A 13,614-nucleotide genomic window follows, 5' to 3' on the forward strand; every position below is an offset into this window, starting at 1 on the left:
AATTCGACCATCATCACGGGCAGCCTGATACGGAAAAGGAAGATTTCAGCCCTTTGTATTTAAAAATACATATATTGATATATGTGGTGGAATATGGAGAATCTTATTTTAAGTCAGCCAGAAGCTGTACGTGCCACAACCACAACCACAACAACAACAACACAACAACAACAGCAGCAGCAGCAGCAGCAACAACAACAACAACCACAACAACAACAACAATAACAACAACCACAACAACCACAGCAACAACACCATCAACAGAAATAGCAGCACCAACCCCAACGCCACCACCACCAACCACAACAACAGCAGCAGCAGCAGCAGCAGCAGCAGCAGCAATACCATCAACATCAACCGCAGCAGCAGCAACAACAACAACAACAACAGCAGCAGCAGCAGCAGCAGCAGCAGCAGCAACAACAACAACAGCAACATCACAATCAACAACAACAACAACATCATCATCAACAGCACCAACAACAACAACAAAATCTATTCATTACGTATTTTTTATCAGCCTACTCGACTGGCACCAATCTTGCCTTTTGCGTATATGTTTGCTTCACGTAGGAAATACAAGAGCAACAACTCTCACGTTATTACCATCCTCTGGTGACCTCGCTGTATCTTAGATATTTGTTTAACACGAAGCTCTCTCTGCAAGACCATCGCTATAACGTCCACCCTACCCAGTCGTCGGCGCCGCAAAAACTTTCAATCTGTATGGACTCTTAGGCAAAAGGGAGCCAAATAGGGACTAAAAATACGGCCGTTAGCCTTCGCGGGCAACTGTTCATCTTCAAGTTGAGTGACTGTGGCAAATTGTGTGTCGTGTGCACAAATGCGGACTAAATGTTCGTCCCCGTTGATCTATGAGGAGAAACGGGAAGTCGAAGCGCAACATTTAATCTCTTTGCTGCATGCATGGTTAATGTCCTGTAATGGGGTCGTCGTTGCCATTTCGCGCGCATGTCTGTGGACAGTTTTAGATTTCCAAAACACAAGTCATTGCAGTCCGTGGGTCCTTTACATGGTGCTACGAGAGAGAAGGGTTAATCGAGCGGCAGGTAATGGCAAGGAGTGGCGAAACGCAATACAAAAACGCTTCTCGGTGAGGCTATGTTAATACGCTGTGTTGCATACGATGCGCGAGTTAAGAACGGCCAATGAAATATTTCAAGCGCGTCAACAATAACACAAATATTAGTGACAACAGCTAACGTTGATCCCAGAGCCCAATGAATATGTATATATTTAACAAACGAGAAAAACGCATTAGTTACTGATGACAACTGCAAATTAAAAATTATCGCTGCAGCTAGCGTCTTAAAGTTATCTTTTACACTCAGTACATAATTGCCTTGTGCTCCAAAGCTATGACAATGCTGCAACTGCTGCAAAATCCGGCTGCATTTCCCAGTCCCGATCGTCTAGCAACGCTAACTTAAAAAAAATTACGCCCATCTCCCGCAAGGGAACCCTGATGTGATGCGACGCATCGGGGGGTTCAATTGGCGTTTCCATTGGGTTGATTCTCTAAATCGGGTGAAACGTGTTGTGAACGCGTATGATGCATTCCATCACATGCGGGTGTTCTCGTGCGCGGGAAGATGGGCGTAATTTTACTTTAGCGTTTGGAGTGATGCTGGTATTGGGTTGTGTCACATCACTCGCTGAAGGGACCGTCGCTTCCATCACGTCTTCATCGGAATAATCGAGTCAAGCACGCAGTCGTCAAGCAAAGTGACGCGAAGTCGAACGAGAGCGAGCGCTGACTGAACCGCCGCAGCGCGCTACCCCCTTTATAGTCACAGCGCCTGAAGGAGAGAAGACAGCGGAGGAGAGTCGGGCATGCGCGCACTTGCGCGACGGGAGCGGAGCGAAGCGAGCGAAGCGCGCGCACGCAGCTGTTGTTTATGATAATGAGACGGAGTGAGAGTGTTGCGCACAGCTGTCGGAGAGAAGAGCGGAGGAGAGTCGCGCATGCGCAGGTGGCGTGCGGACGCCGCCGACGCCGACGCAGGAGGGACATGCCTCAGAGCAAGAGATGCGCCGCATCTAATAATTCAGGCTAAGCAACACCGAATTTGGTTTCGCCTATACAGAAAAATACGGTCCGTTTCCCTATCCATACACTCGCATAGACGACCGCTTTCACAGGCGACCGCTTTACCTAGACCACTTAACACACGCAGCGAAAAATAAGAATATACTTTGCGCTAATTTGTGTGGAAATAAATGAGTCGTCGAATCACCCAGCCACCTGTCTCAACTAGGCGACGAGTTGATTGTTCTTTACGACAAAAAACTATGGCTGTGAGGCTCTACTTAGAATCGAACTGAGAAATGGTCCCTACCGCTAGCAAAGCGCAAAGAGCAAATCACGGTCATGTTCGCATGCGCGGATAAAAATTCGGACAGTTGCACTGAAACTGTCGGTTTGAGCACAGCACTGCACGCTGTACACTTCAATACACATTTTCTACTGACGCTTCCGTCTGGATCAGAATTCTACCATGTATTCCGCGAGAATATCAGCCCTGTTTTGGCGTTGGTCTTCGAAAACATCAAAAATACAAAGCTGCTTCTACCTTCAATGCGCAGCAGTAATTTGGTCCCTACACCCCCTGCCCCCTAAAAAACCATTCACTTCGAGCGAAACCGCCGGAATCGCTCGCAGAACGCCTGGCATATTCAGCGCGGTGTATTGGGGCCGCTTACGTAGATAAAGTACGGCTTGTGTTATCTCCCGCATGCAGCACCATTTGAAATCGATCGGCAATACTCATTCCCTAGCATGAAGTAGATAACCTCACTGCTACTTTGAAATCCCCAGCCAGGCTGTTGGCCACGCCCGGCGCGGGGCGGTCCATTTTTCTCGCTGTTCTGTTCTTCCACTGAATTATGTTTCTACGTGGCTTGAGGGTAGACCCAGTGCAGCTCTGCGCAAGCACAAACCAAGTAATCAAAGGGGTCCACTGTAGCGAACGGAACGCGCCCTGCTCCCGACCATCAAATACGGCGTTTGTTTACGGCTTGCTTGAGTGTGCACAGCGGGCGCTTATCAGAAATCGTCCCGTGTCAAGAGCGTGTTTGAGCATTGGCGAGTGTGTTTTAGACGTTGAAGTTGTGTCATTTGTCAAAGATTGTGTTTCACGGTGCATAAAGAAAGCTCCCGTGGTAAAGTCGTGTCGTATTGGCCTCTCCTATCGGCTCGTGAACTCCAGTTCGGACCGAACGCGCCCGCGACTGTGGCACCATTGGCTAACGGTGGTCCGGGGACTTCATTTTTGTTTTATGCTAAGTTCTTGTCACTGCTAGCGACCATCAAATGTCGACTTTGTGTTTACGACGCTACGCCCACACAATGTGGACACCATGGGTGGGTGTGGCTTCGGTTGTTACACCGCGCCCACGAATGGGCAGGCTGTGTTTGACTGCCATTAGAACTCGGAGGAAACTCGGGCATGGTTTTCCATGGCCGAGCTGAACTCGGGACGCCCGTGGTTGCCGCTGCTGCGGTGTGGTTTATTTTTATGGTCGCCGTAGCAGACATATTTCTAACCCGACAGGTATTTTAAACGAAGGAAAAATTTCGAGCTCGCTTTTAACTCTCAAAAAGTGCTGTGCATTGGTTCTGCAGTCGTCTGGCGACCGACCCCCGTTTGCGACGACTTAGAGGCGGCTTTCGCTCCATAACCGCCGAGGAGAAAGTGTAGTGTGCGCTAGGGTTTTACACGACGGGCAGCTTCTACAGAAGCGTTGGTGGCGACCGCACCATTGACCGCCACCAGTCGACCGTCACCCGGTGTGTGCGCAATGCGATCAATGGAGACGTGTTTCCAAGACCTCGCCTTTCTTTTAGTTGATTTGGCGGACATGGCTTCTGCAGGTTCCTACCGCGCGTCTATCCGTCTGCAGCCGGAGCGTGTGCTTAAGTTGACGTCTGGTCGCAAAACAGTTTCGAAGGAAGCGCTGCATGACTGTGCGTTTTGATTATCACCAGCGCGGCAGACAGACTCCCTCGAGGGGTTGCGTGGCGCGCATTTCTTGTGAAAAGGTTACTAGCAGGACAGCTTGTATTACATAACTGTTAGGGAGACAGTAGACGCACCGATAGCCGGTTGAGGCGGTTTAATCGCAGGGGTGAAGCCGATAGGAACGCAGGTTTGAGCGTTGAGATAACCCAGCTCGTTTCTCGCGCATGCAACTTATGGGGTTCATCTTCTTCCCCTGACACATTTCTGGGGCATGTCCTCGCGTCTGGATATGACCTAATCCTACCTTCCTTTTCCACGGGGTTTATGCTGGTACGGCGCATACCCTGATAGCTTGATGGCCTGTTCCATCTGTTCATTATCGTGGCACAATACAATCAACGGCACGTGGCTATTGTCAGAGGCGATCTTTACACATTTCAACGTATTTTGTTCAGTGTCACCGTCGTATGGCAGGAAGCAGAGCATAGAAAGCGAGTAAAGGGGAGAGCTAACAATGAAAGTAACCGCGTGACGCCAGAGGGAGTGTAAGCGGGAGTGAGAACGACACAAAAGAAGAGAGTGTAATGAGGGGATTAAACTCTATAAAAAAAAACGACTGTGGAGACCTTCTTTGAATAAAAAAATAAAATACAGTAAATGAAATACATAAATAAAAAATAAAATAAAGCAAACAAATCTGAAAGGTTCTTGTCCTTGCTGCTATTCCTTCCATCGTAACAGATGGCGACTTGGGTGATTGGCCGGCAATTGGGAGCCTTGAAGAACTAACATGCCCGGTTCGCAAAATTCATAACTCTGTGAATTTGAAAAGTAACAGTTGTAGAATAGTGCGTGCAGAGTCAAGCCTGAACGTGATGTCACTGGAGTAGGACAGCTGCACACCACCCTTGCAGATCCCCGATTCTAGGGAGGGTGTGGCGTGTTCGAGTCTGCTTGCACACTAAGACGAACAAATAAAATAAATGAAACTGACGCAAACACGTAATAGCAGAAGAGAAGCCGTTTCAAGCAATCCGGGCCAAAAGGGATAGAAACGAAAGCGAGGAAAAAGGCGCAAGTACAATATATCAGAAAAGAAGTTGCTAAGACGTATCGCCAGGCTTTCGCCTTAAAAGCACGTAAGCACACTTGACCGCGCCGAGGAAATTTTGTGTCGGAAAGCGGAGGGTTTCGATAACGTAATACGAGCAGCAACTCTTTTGAATGGGGCGCGCTTCAATCACCCGCTTTCTTTTTTTGCCATCATAGTCACGTGATTGCACTTTCTGCCACCGACGGCAGAAACTGCTTCTTAGGACGATAAGTTTCAAACAAAAAGCTCATATGAACGCCTGGTATACAAAATAAAATGAACTTTGTAGAGAAATACACATTAATAGAGTAAGAGTAGAATAAAATAAAGTTGGATTTGCTTGCACCCAGTAGCCACCAGTGCAGCGGTGGAACCAGAGAACGCTCTGAAAGATGTGCCACGCTCTGGAGCGCGCTGTCCTGGACCGATTACGTCACCTCCGTAATCGGCAAATAGCATGAATCGCATTTTTAAAGCGTTTTAACCCTGCCCCGAAACATTATCATGAGAGAGAGAGAAATAACTTTTATTTGTCCAGTTTGTGGAGGAGAGCTAGACCTCCACCCTAGGCGTCGGCCAGGAGCCCTTGGGTCCTAGCAGCGTCTTCGGCTAACTGGACGGCCCAGACTTGATTCGCCGGGTCTGAGCTGAGCAGTACGGTCTGCCACTGCTCATTACTGCTAATTTTGCGGCTCTAAGGAGTCGCCTGAGGACATGCCCATAATATATGTGCAAGATCGGCCCGTTTCTTGCATCTCCGACATTTATCTGAAAACTGTCCAGGATAACAATGACTATACGCGACGGGGTTCGGGTACGAGTTCGTCTGAAGAAGCCGCCAAACCACAGATTGCCTTTTACTGAGGGATGGATGAGCGGGTGGGTAGCGGGCTCGTTCAAGCCGGTAATGAGTAGTCAGCTCCCTGTAAGACACAAGCCTGTCTGTGCCCGTCCAGCGGAGCGAGTGAGCGTCTGGGTCAGAAGTGTCGACGCCAGCTCGGTCGGTAAAGCCTCGAGCCGCATCGTGCGCACACTCGTTTCCGGCCAGGCCCGAGTGGGCCGGTGCCCATATCAAGTATATCTTTCCGTTGCGCTCGTCATGGGATCGAGATTTTAGGATTTGGGACGCCTCGGGTGAAATTCGGCCTCTTGAATAATTTAAAATAGCCGACTTAGAGTCGCTAACAATGAATTTAATTTTTGGAGAAGCTGTCATCGCCAGGGCGATGGCCGCCTCTTCACCCACCTCTGTGTCTGTCGTGAGGACCGAGCATGAGGCAATTGAATCCCCACGGAAATTGACCACTGCGAGGGCCATGGCGTCGCGAGCAATGTAATCAGCGGCGTCTACGTATACCACGTCCTCTGATTTTTCATATCTTTTGTGTAGGGCTTTGGCCCTGGCCTGTCGCCGCTCTTGGTTATGTACGGGTGCATGTTTTTCGGTAGCGGTGGTATGTGCATGCGATCCCCTATTTCCGGTGGTAGGTCTATTTTGGCTCGGGGTATCCCTGCAGGAAAAATGCCAAGTGATTTGAGGATATGTCTGCCGGTTAGACTCGGGATAAGTCGCTCCCGCTGTGACAGCCTTTGAGCTTCGATAATCTCGCTGAGGGTATTGTGAAGCCCGAGTGCCTCGAACCGTGCGGTTGGGGCTGTTAACGGGATCCCTATGGCCTGTTTATAAGCCCGCCTTATCATAGCATTTAGCTTGGCTTCTTCATCGCGTTTCAGGTGCAGGAATGGGGCGACATATGTTACTCTACTAATGACGAAGGCTTGTACCAATCTCACGAGGTTGTGTTCTTTCATCCCGTGGTGTCGATTGGCTATTCGTGAGATCAGGCGAGTTGTTTGGTGTACGCTCTTTTCGAGAGCGAGTATGGTCTCTGAATTGTGTCCGTTGGCCTGGATGCGGAAGCCCAGGACTCGGATACTTGAAACTGTCGGGATGCGTTGGCCTCCGCATGTAAAGAGCTGGATGTCCGGAGGTACTGAGTCTGTCCGGCGTCTCCTGCTAGTCGGGCGATAGAGTAGAAGCGCTGATTTCTCTGGAGAGCAGTTCAGGCCACGAGGGATCACGTAAGTTTCTATTACCTCTATTGCCCTTTGTAGTGTGTCTTGTATCTGTCCGTCACTTCCACCCGGAACCCACAGCGTGACGTCATCTGCATACAGGCTGTATTGCAAGCCGTGAATGTTATCCAGGAGTTCGGGGAGGCCAATCATGGCTACGTTGAACAGGAACGGAGAGAGGACAGAGCCTTGCGGCGTCCCCCTGCTCCCCAGTTCCAGCGTATCCGATTGAATACCCCCTACGCTGAGCGTAGCCGTGCGGTCCGAAAAAAAGTTGCTAACGTAATCGTACGTCCTTCGGCCTAGACCCAGTTTGGTTAGGTTTTCGAGGATGGCCGTGTGTCTTACGCAGTCAAATGCTTTCGTGAGATCAATTCCCAGTATAGCCCTGGTGTCTAGTGGTGAGCAATGCGCTCCGTCTATGATGTCATGTTTAAGTCGAATCATCACGTCTTGTGTTGAGAGTTTAGGCCGAAAACCGATCATTGTGTGTGGAAATAGGCCGTTTTCCTCCATGTATTTGTTAATTCTGTTGAGGATCACGTGTTCCATAAGTTTCCCGGCACATGAAGTAAGAGATATAAGTCTTAAATTTTCTATCTGGAGCTTTTTGCCTGATTTGGGAATCATGACTACCTTCGCGGTTTTCCACTGGCCCGGGATTTGACCCCGTTCCCAGCACACGTTCATGTATCGGGTTAAGGCCTCGACAGAATTGTTGTCCAGATTCCGTAGCATTTTATTTGTAATGCCGTCTGGACCCGGGGCGGAGCGGGTTCGCAGGTTGTGAATGGCACCTCGTACTTCGTGCACCGTGAGGGGGCGGTCCATGGTTTCGTTCCCGGTCCCTGAATATGGCGGGAGCACTTCTGCGGAGCAGTCCCCTATGTACTTCTGTCGAATTGTTTCAATTAGCTCTTTGTCGGAACCTTCAAATCTGTGAAGCAGAATACTCAAGTTGTGCCTTTGCGTGGTCTTGCTACTTTCCGGGTCAATGAGGCAGCGGAGAAGATTCCAAGTTTTCGCAAGACCAATCTGGGATTCCACGCTGTCGCATGTACTGTATCAGTTTTGCCGCATCAGTTGATTGGCGTACTTTTCAATGTCCCTATTGAGGGCAGCAAGACGTCGTCGTAAGTTACGATTTAATTTTTGTTTTCGGAGTCTTTTTTGTAAGCCTTGTTTGGCCTCCCACATGTGTAGGAGTTTAGCATCAGCCTGGTAAAGATCCGCCTCTACCGGGATATCCTTGGTGGCTTGCTTAGTATCTCTGTGCAGTTGTTCTGCCCATTCTTGAATATCGTCTATGTCGCTTGTAAGAGGGGCATCGTTTATATCATAGACACGCTCGGCGTCCCTGATCTTGCGAAAGGTATCCCAGTCAACAATCCTAAGTTGTTTCCCATTGTGCTTGGTGATCCTAGTCTCCACTGTGATAGTGATGATATAATGGTCACTACCTAAATTTTCGTGTGTGTTTACCCACGTGGCTTCTTTGCGTGTGTTTTTGGTGAACGTAAGGTCCGGAGTCGTATCATCGCTAACACTATTTCCCATTCGTGTGGGGTGCGCCGAGTCTGTCACCAGGGAAAAACCTTCCTGGTGCGCGTCGAGCCACAGGTTCCTACCCTTAGGCGTGGCCCGCTTGTATCCCCACTCCGTGTGGTGGGCGTTAAAATCTCCTACTATAATTATCGTGCTCCCTCGAGCTAAGCCTAACACTTTACAAAAAGCTTAGCGAATCTGTGGTTGCTTCAGGGGGAGCTGTAAATGTTTAGTACAAAAATGCTGCTTCCCCTGTGTTTTCTATCTGGGATTAATTCTACAAGGACGTGGTTCGCAGACGTGTCCTCTCCGATGTCGCGACGCACGGCCGGAAGGTTCCGCCTCACAAGAGTGGCTACTATTGGTTTCTTTTTTGGAGATTCACCCGACGCGCCCTCTTCGAAATCGCAAAATGATTTATAGTTTGAGAATTTTATTTGGACGCCAGTTTCCTGGAGACAGATGACGTCCGGCGCTTCATCCGAACCTGTAGTTTTAATAAATTGTTCTAAGTTACCTCGTTTCTTTTGGAACCCCCGACAGTTCCACTGCCACAAGACCAGCACGTTACTCTTTCCCTGCTGCATAATCTATGGGCGATGCATACTCAAGAGAAGTTCTTGTGCCTTCCACCAATGTGGGTCGGGAATATGGTTTGGTGGCTTTAATGGGACCCGCGCACTCTTCCCGCCCAGCTCCGAGGCGCGGGATGGCGGCTTCTAGAGCTGTTACTCTGGCGTTCAGCGCTGCGATTTGAGTTCCAATACTCGCGGCAAGGGCGTCGAACTTGGCGCCAAGCGTGGCGCTAATTGTCTCGGTAAGCTTCTCACCGAATTGGAGGAGCGTTCCTTCATTAACGTATTTATTTCCACCCGACGGGGCATGGCTTTGATCTGAAGCTAATTCCTTCGCTCTGCGTTTCGATGGAGGAGAATCTGACTTCGATTCTTCCATCTCATCGCTAGACGAATTATCAAGGATCGGAATTTGCGGTGGTTCTGTTGCCCCCAATGGCTTCTTGGGGGGCCCAGTTTTGCCTGCTACCTTCCCAGAGTTGCAAGAGGGAGGGACTGATTTGGACGAGGATGGTGTCGTGCCATCGCTCGCGCCCTTGAGCTTGGATAACTCTGATTTCAGCAATTTGTTTTCTGCAAGAACGAGTTCCAGCATCTGTTTGATTTTTACAATTTCGGATTCCTGTTCTGCCCTCCCTGGGCTAATTCTGTCCTCCGTTTCTATGTTATTCGGCAGAGCTTTGCTGTGGGAGACCGCACTAGCCCAGCTCACCTTGTTTTGTTGATCGCTGCCTTGTGAATGCCGTACATTTCGGGACTTGGATCTGGACTTGCGTCTTGCACCCTGAGTGCTGGGGCTGCGGCGCCGCGACTTTGATCTTGACCGACGTTGGCTTCCGGTAGATTGGTCGGCTGCTAAGGTGTCGCTTCTGCTTTGTCGGTCTTGACAAGAGAGGCGTGGGAAGGAGCTCGAGCGATCACGCGTGTTGGTGTTGCCGTCTTGCTTGAAGCTGGGTGACTTCAGTGTAGTGTTACGTAAGTCGTCTTCCTGTCTTCTGTAGTTTTCTTGTCGTTGTCTCTTCTCCCATTTACGCTTCTTGAGAAGGTAGGGGGTGCAGAAACGAAGTGGGCACTTTTTGTCGCCGGTCGGGTGATCGCGGCCACAGAGCGCGCACTTTAGTTCACAATCGTGATCTTCTGTTGGGGCCTTGGTGCCGCAGCTCTTGCAAATCTTGTTTTCTGGGGCGGGACATCGGCGCGGTGTCCAAGCCTGCCGCAAGCATCACATACTTCGTGTCTCTTCTTGTGTAAGAAGCACCTGTATTCGGCTCCGCGGTAGTAAATGTAGTATGGTACCGTGTTGCCTTCAAAAATAATGATGGCCGAGTTGGTTCGGCCCATCCTCCTTGCTTGAAGGATGGTGGGATTTTTCTGGCATACGAGGCTTCTAGTAATATCTTCTGCAGTGTCATAATCCGGGATATTATGAATAATCCCTTTTACGGTGTCTTCAGGGGGTGCTGCGTACGCGGTGACTTCGTACTTCTGCTCTCCGAGTCGAAGTTCTTGCACGGCAATGTATTTCTCTGCTCGCTGTACGCTGGGAGTGCTGGCGACAATGATGTTTCTTATAGAGTTGATGCGAAGAAGATCCTCCGATGCCTCCTCGTATCTGAGGCCTGTCGCGCGGAGCACTCCGTCACGTAACCCCGCGTTGCTAACCTTGGTAACGTCTAGCCCCGTTCGCGGTCGGAGCACAACCTTGATGTGTTCCTTGGGCAGGGGCGGCTGCCGTGGCATCCGCTTCTGCCGGCGCAGCTGCTGCTGAGCACGTGAAATCCTGTTCCCAGAGCGGGAGCCGGCATCATCTTGCTCGCGCTGGAACTCCGAGGTTGCGCTTAGCTCTGTGAGGGCTCGTGCGCCACGTCGGCGATGGCTCTCGAGCCACCCGGCCTCCTTCGTGATTTCTTGAGGTGAGATGGGCTCACCTTCCACTTCGATGCCTTCCATGCTGTGACTGTGGTCCTCGGGGGAAGGTACCCGCGAGTCTGGGCGGCGCCCGGGGGCGCGGAGGGGGGGGGGGGGGGGGGGGGGGGGAGGTGCTAGCCGGCTGGGACTAGGCCGCCGCTTCCGTTCCGCCGTGGTGAGGCGAAGCCTTGAGTAGGGTTAGCGGGGCGGCCCCGCCTTGGATGAGAAAAGCGGCTTGTGCGAGCCAGCCGCTGGCCCGATCTTCTGAAGAAAGGTGTCCCGTAGTAGCGGAGACCTCTAGATACACGTCGTGGTGATTTTCACTGGGATACACGTAGAAATTACGCCACAAACTGTTGGAAAAGACGGAGCCCATGTGGAGTGCATACACACTATTGAGCCCCCTGGTGGCCAAACACATTATCATGAGCTTATTATTATCACCGCAGCTCCGCCTTGCCCTAGTTTCGCTCAAACTCGGGCCTTCTGGAATAGCACCCCAGGAATGCGGATTTAGGGGTCGCCCCGTCAACGCCAACTAACGCCGCATAAGGACTGTCTGTGGCGTGGCAGAATGAGGCATTCACCCCTTAGGTTTCCTACAACTCGACCTTAAAAAGGCATTTGACGGAGTAGACCACGCCTTCCTATTCATGCTCCTCAGTCAATGTGGGATATGCGATGCAATGGTAGAGTAGATAAAAATCGGCAACACCGACATCACTGCTAGCATAATCACGAACAGGGAGGTGGGGAACCCCATCGATGTGGGAAGGTCGATCCGGCAGGGCTGCCCCATGTCCCCGATTCTCTTCGCATTATATACAGAGCAACTTTACAGGATGGCAATGGCATCGAAGTCAATCAAAGGCTTAGTTATCGGTGATGAATAACTAAGGGTCTTGTCTTACGCGGATGATGTCGCGTTTGTATGCTTGTCGAAACAGCAATTATTCGGTCGCTTTTCGGGTGCTCAGCTCAATTCTACCAAGCCAGAGGAAGAATGGCTAGGAGAATGGCTCACCAAACCACAACAACCTTACGGAGTTCGATGGAGGGAGGTCATCACCTGCTACCTCGGAGTCAATCTGGACTGCGGCACCGCCTTGGCCCCATGCTGGAAGTCGAAGCTTGAAGCCGCTGGTAGGAAGTCGGAGCACTGGAGAGCGCGACACATCACCTTCTTCTCAAGGGCACATCTCTGCAATGTCGTGTTTTACCCGGCCATCTTGTACGGGGTCAGAGTTTCCAAGTTTTACAGGACATTCACGGTATTTCTCTGGCGATTCACCTACAAGACTATGCGCCGCACTAACATTTTCTAACGTCCAGAACCGGGTGGTCTTGGGCTTGTTAACGTGGAGCTGAAGCTCACAGTGCAGTGCTTTGTGTTCTTCCGTGATCGTCGCGACGGTTTCCTCCAGGCGGCTGCCCAAAACGTAGGCTCCTTACATTTAGCCCTTTGGTCCGTAACAACAGCGGAGATTACACAGGGTGCCCGTGCAACTCGCTTTTATAGAGAAGTGGCGGGAGCGCTGCCTCTCGTGCAGGGACTCTTCTCTTGGGAATACCTGTGCGCAGCGAAATCGAAGAAGTTGTACTGGGACTTTGTGGAACATATCCTTCAAACACCCCGTACCGCTCGACACCTCTAGGGCGCCCGAAAAGTGACGTTCTCCGGCGTGTGCGGAAGCTTCCCATTCCTACTGGTCGGAAGGATTTCTTCTTCCGCTGGCACACAGGGGTTCTACCTACTGAGGCAAGACATGACAAGCGGGGTTTCTTCCTGCTTGGAGGGGCCATCTGCCTGCTGTGTGGAAGGCGGGAGACCCCCGAGCATGTTTTTGTGGAGTGCAACACGTCCTGGTATTTCTGGGACGAACTGCAGTGATCCTTTAACACGCACTGGAAGCTCACCTGGATGAACTTAAGGTTCTTGGAGGCGGCCTCTGGGTGCCCACTCCTCTGTGACTGTGACTGCGTCCATGTCATGGGTCTCCACTCGCTATGGAGGGCGACAGTTGACGTGGTTGAATGTACTGAACGCCCGCGGACGGCGTGGAGGCACTTTGTACAAAAGGCGCAGTGGGTAGTGGCCGCCCTTGAAGGACCTGATTCAGACCCTGAGCTTCGTGATTCACTGGCGCGGGGCTCGCAAGCTCTGAAGGAGTTTAAGGTATAGCAGCAGAGGAGGTGGGACTTGATCTGAGGGCTGGGAGCGGGAAAGCACAGTAGGTCACCTCTGCCCATTAACGACTTTCTCCACAACCTCAATGTCCATCTCCTTGCCCCTACCCCATTCCGTTCAATTGTAAACAAATGACGCCAGTGCCGATTTGGAATTCTTTTTACATCAATTTCGACAGCACTATGCGGCTTTGCTGGCATTGCCTTCGACTGGTTTTCGGTTCCTTGGCGAAACATGCTGGCGCTT

The 13,614-nt window shown here is 50.9% G+C and overlaps 1 pseudogene; it reads right to left on the reverse strand.

Moving 5' to 3' along the window:
* Positions 1-2,913: 2,913 nt before the first annotated feature.
* LOC144159694 (uncharacterized) lies at positions 2,914-13,172 on the reverse strand (annotated as a pseudogene).
* Between the last annotated feature and the right edge of the window lie 442 nt (positions 13,173-13,614).

Source organism: Haemaphysalis longicornis, unplaced genomic scaffold (assembly GCF_048455015.1).
Source record: "Haemaphysalis longicornis isolate Haplotype H1 unplaced genomic scaffold, Haemaphysalis longicornis Haplotype H1 scaffold_1, whole genome shotgun sequence".
Lineage (NCBI taxonomy): Eukaryota > Metazoa > Arthropoda > Arachnida > Ixodida > Ixodidae > Haemaphysalis > Haemaphysalis longicornis.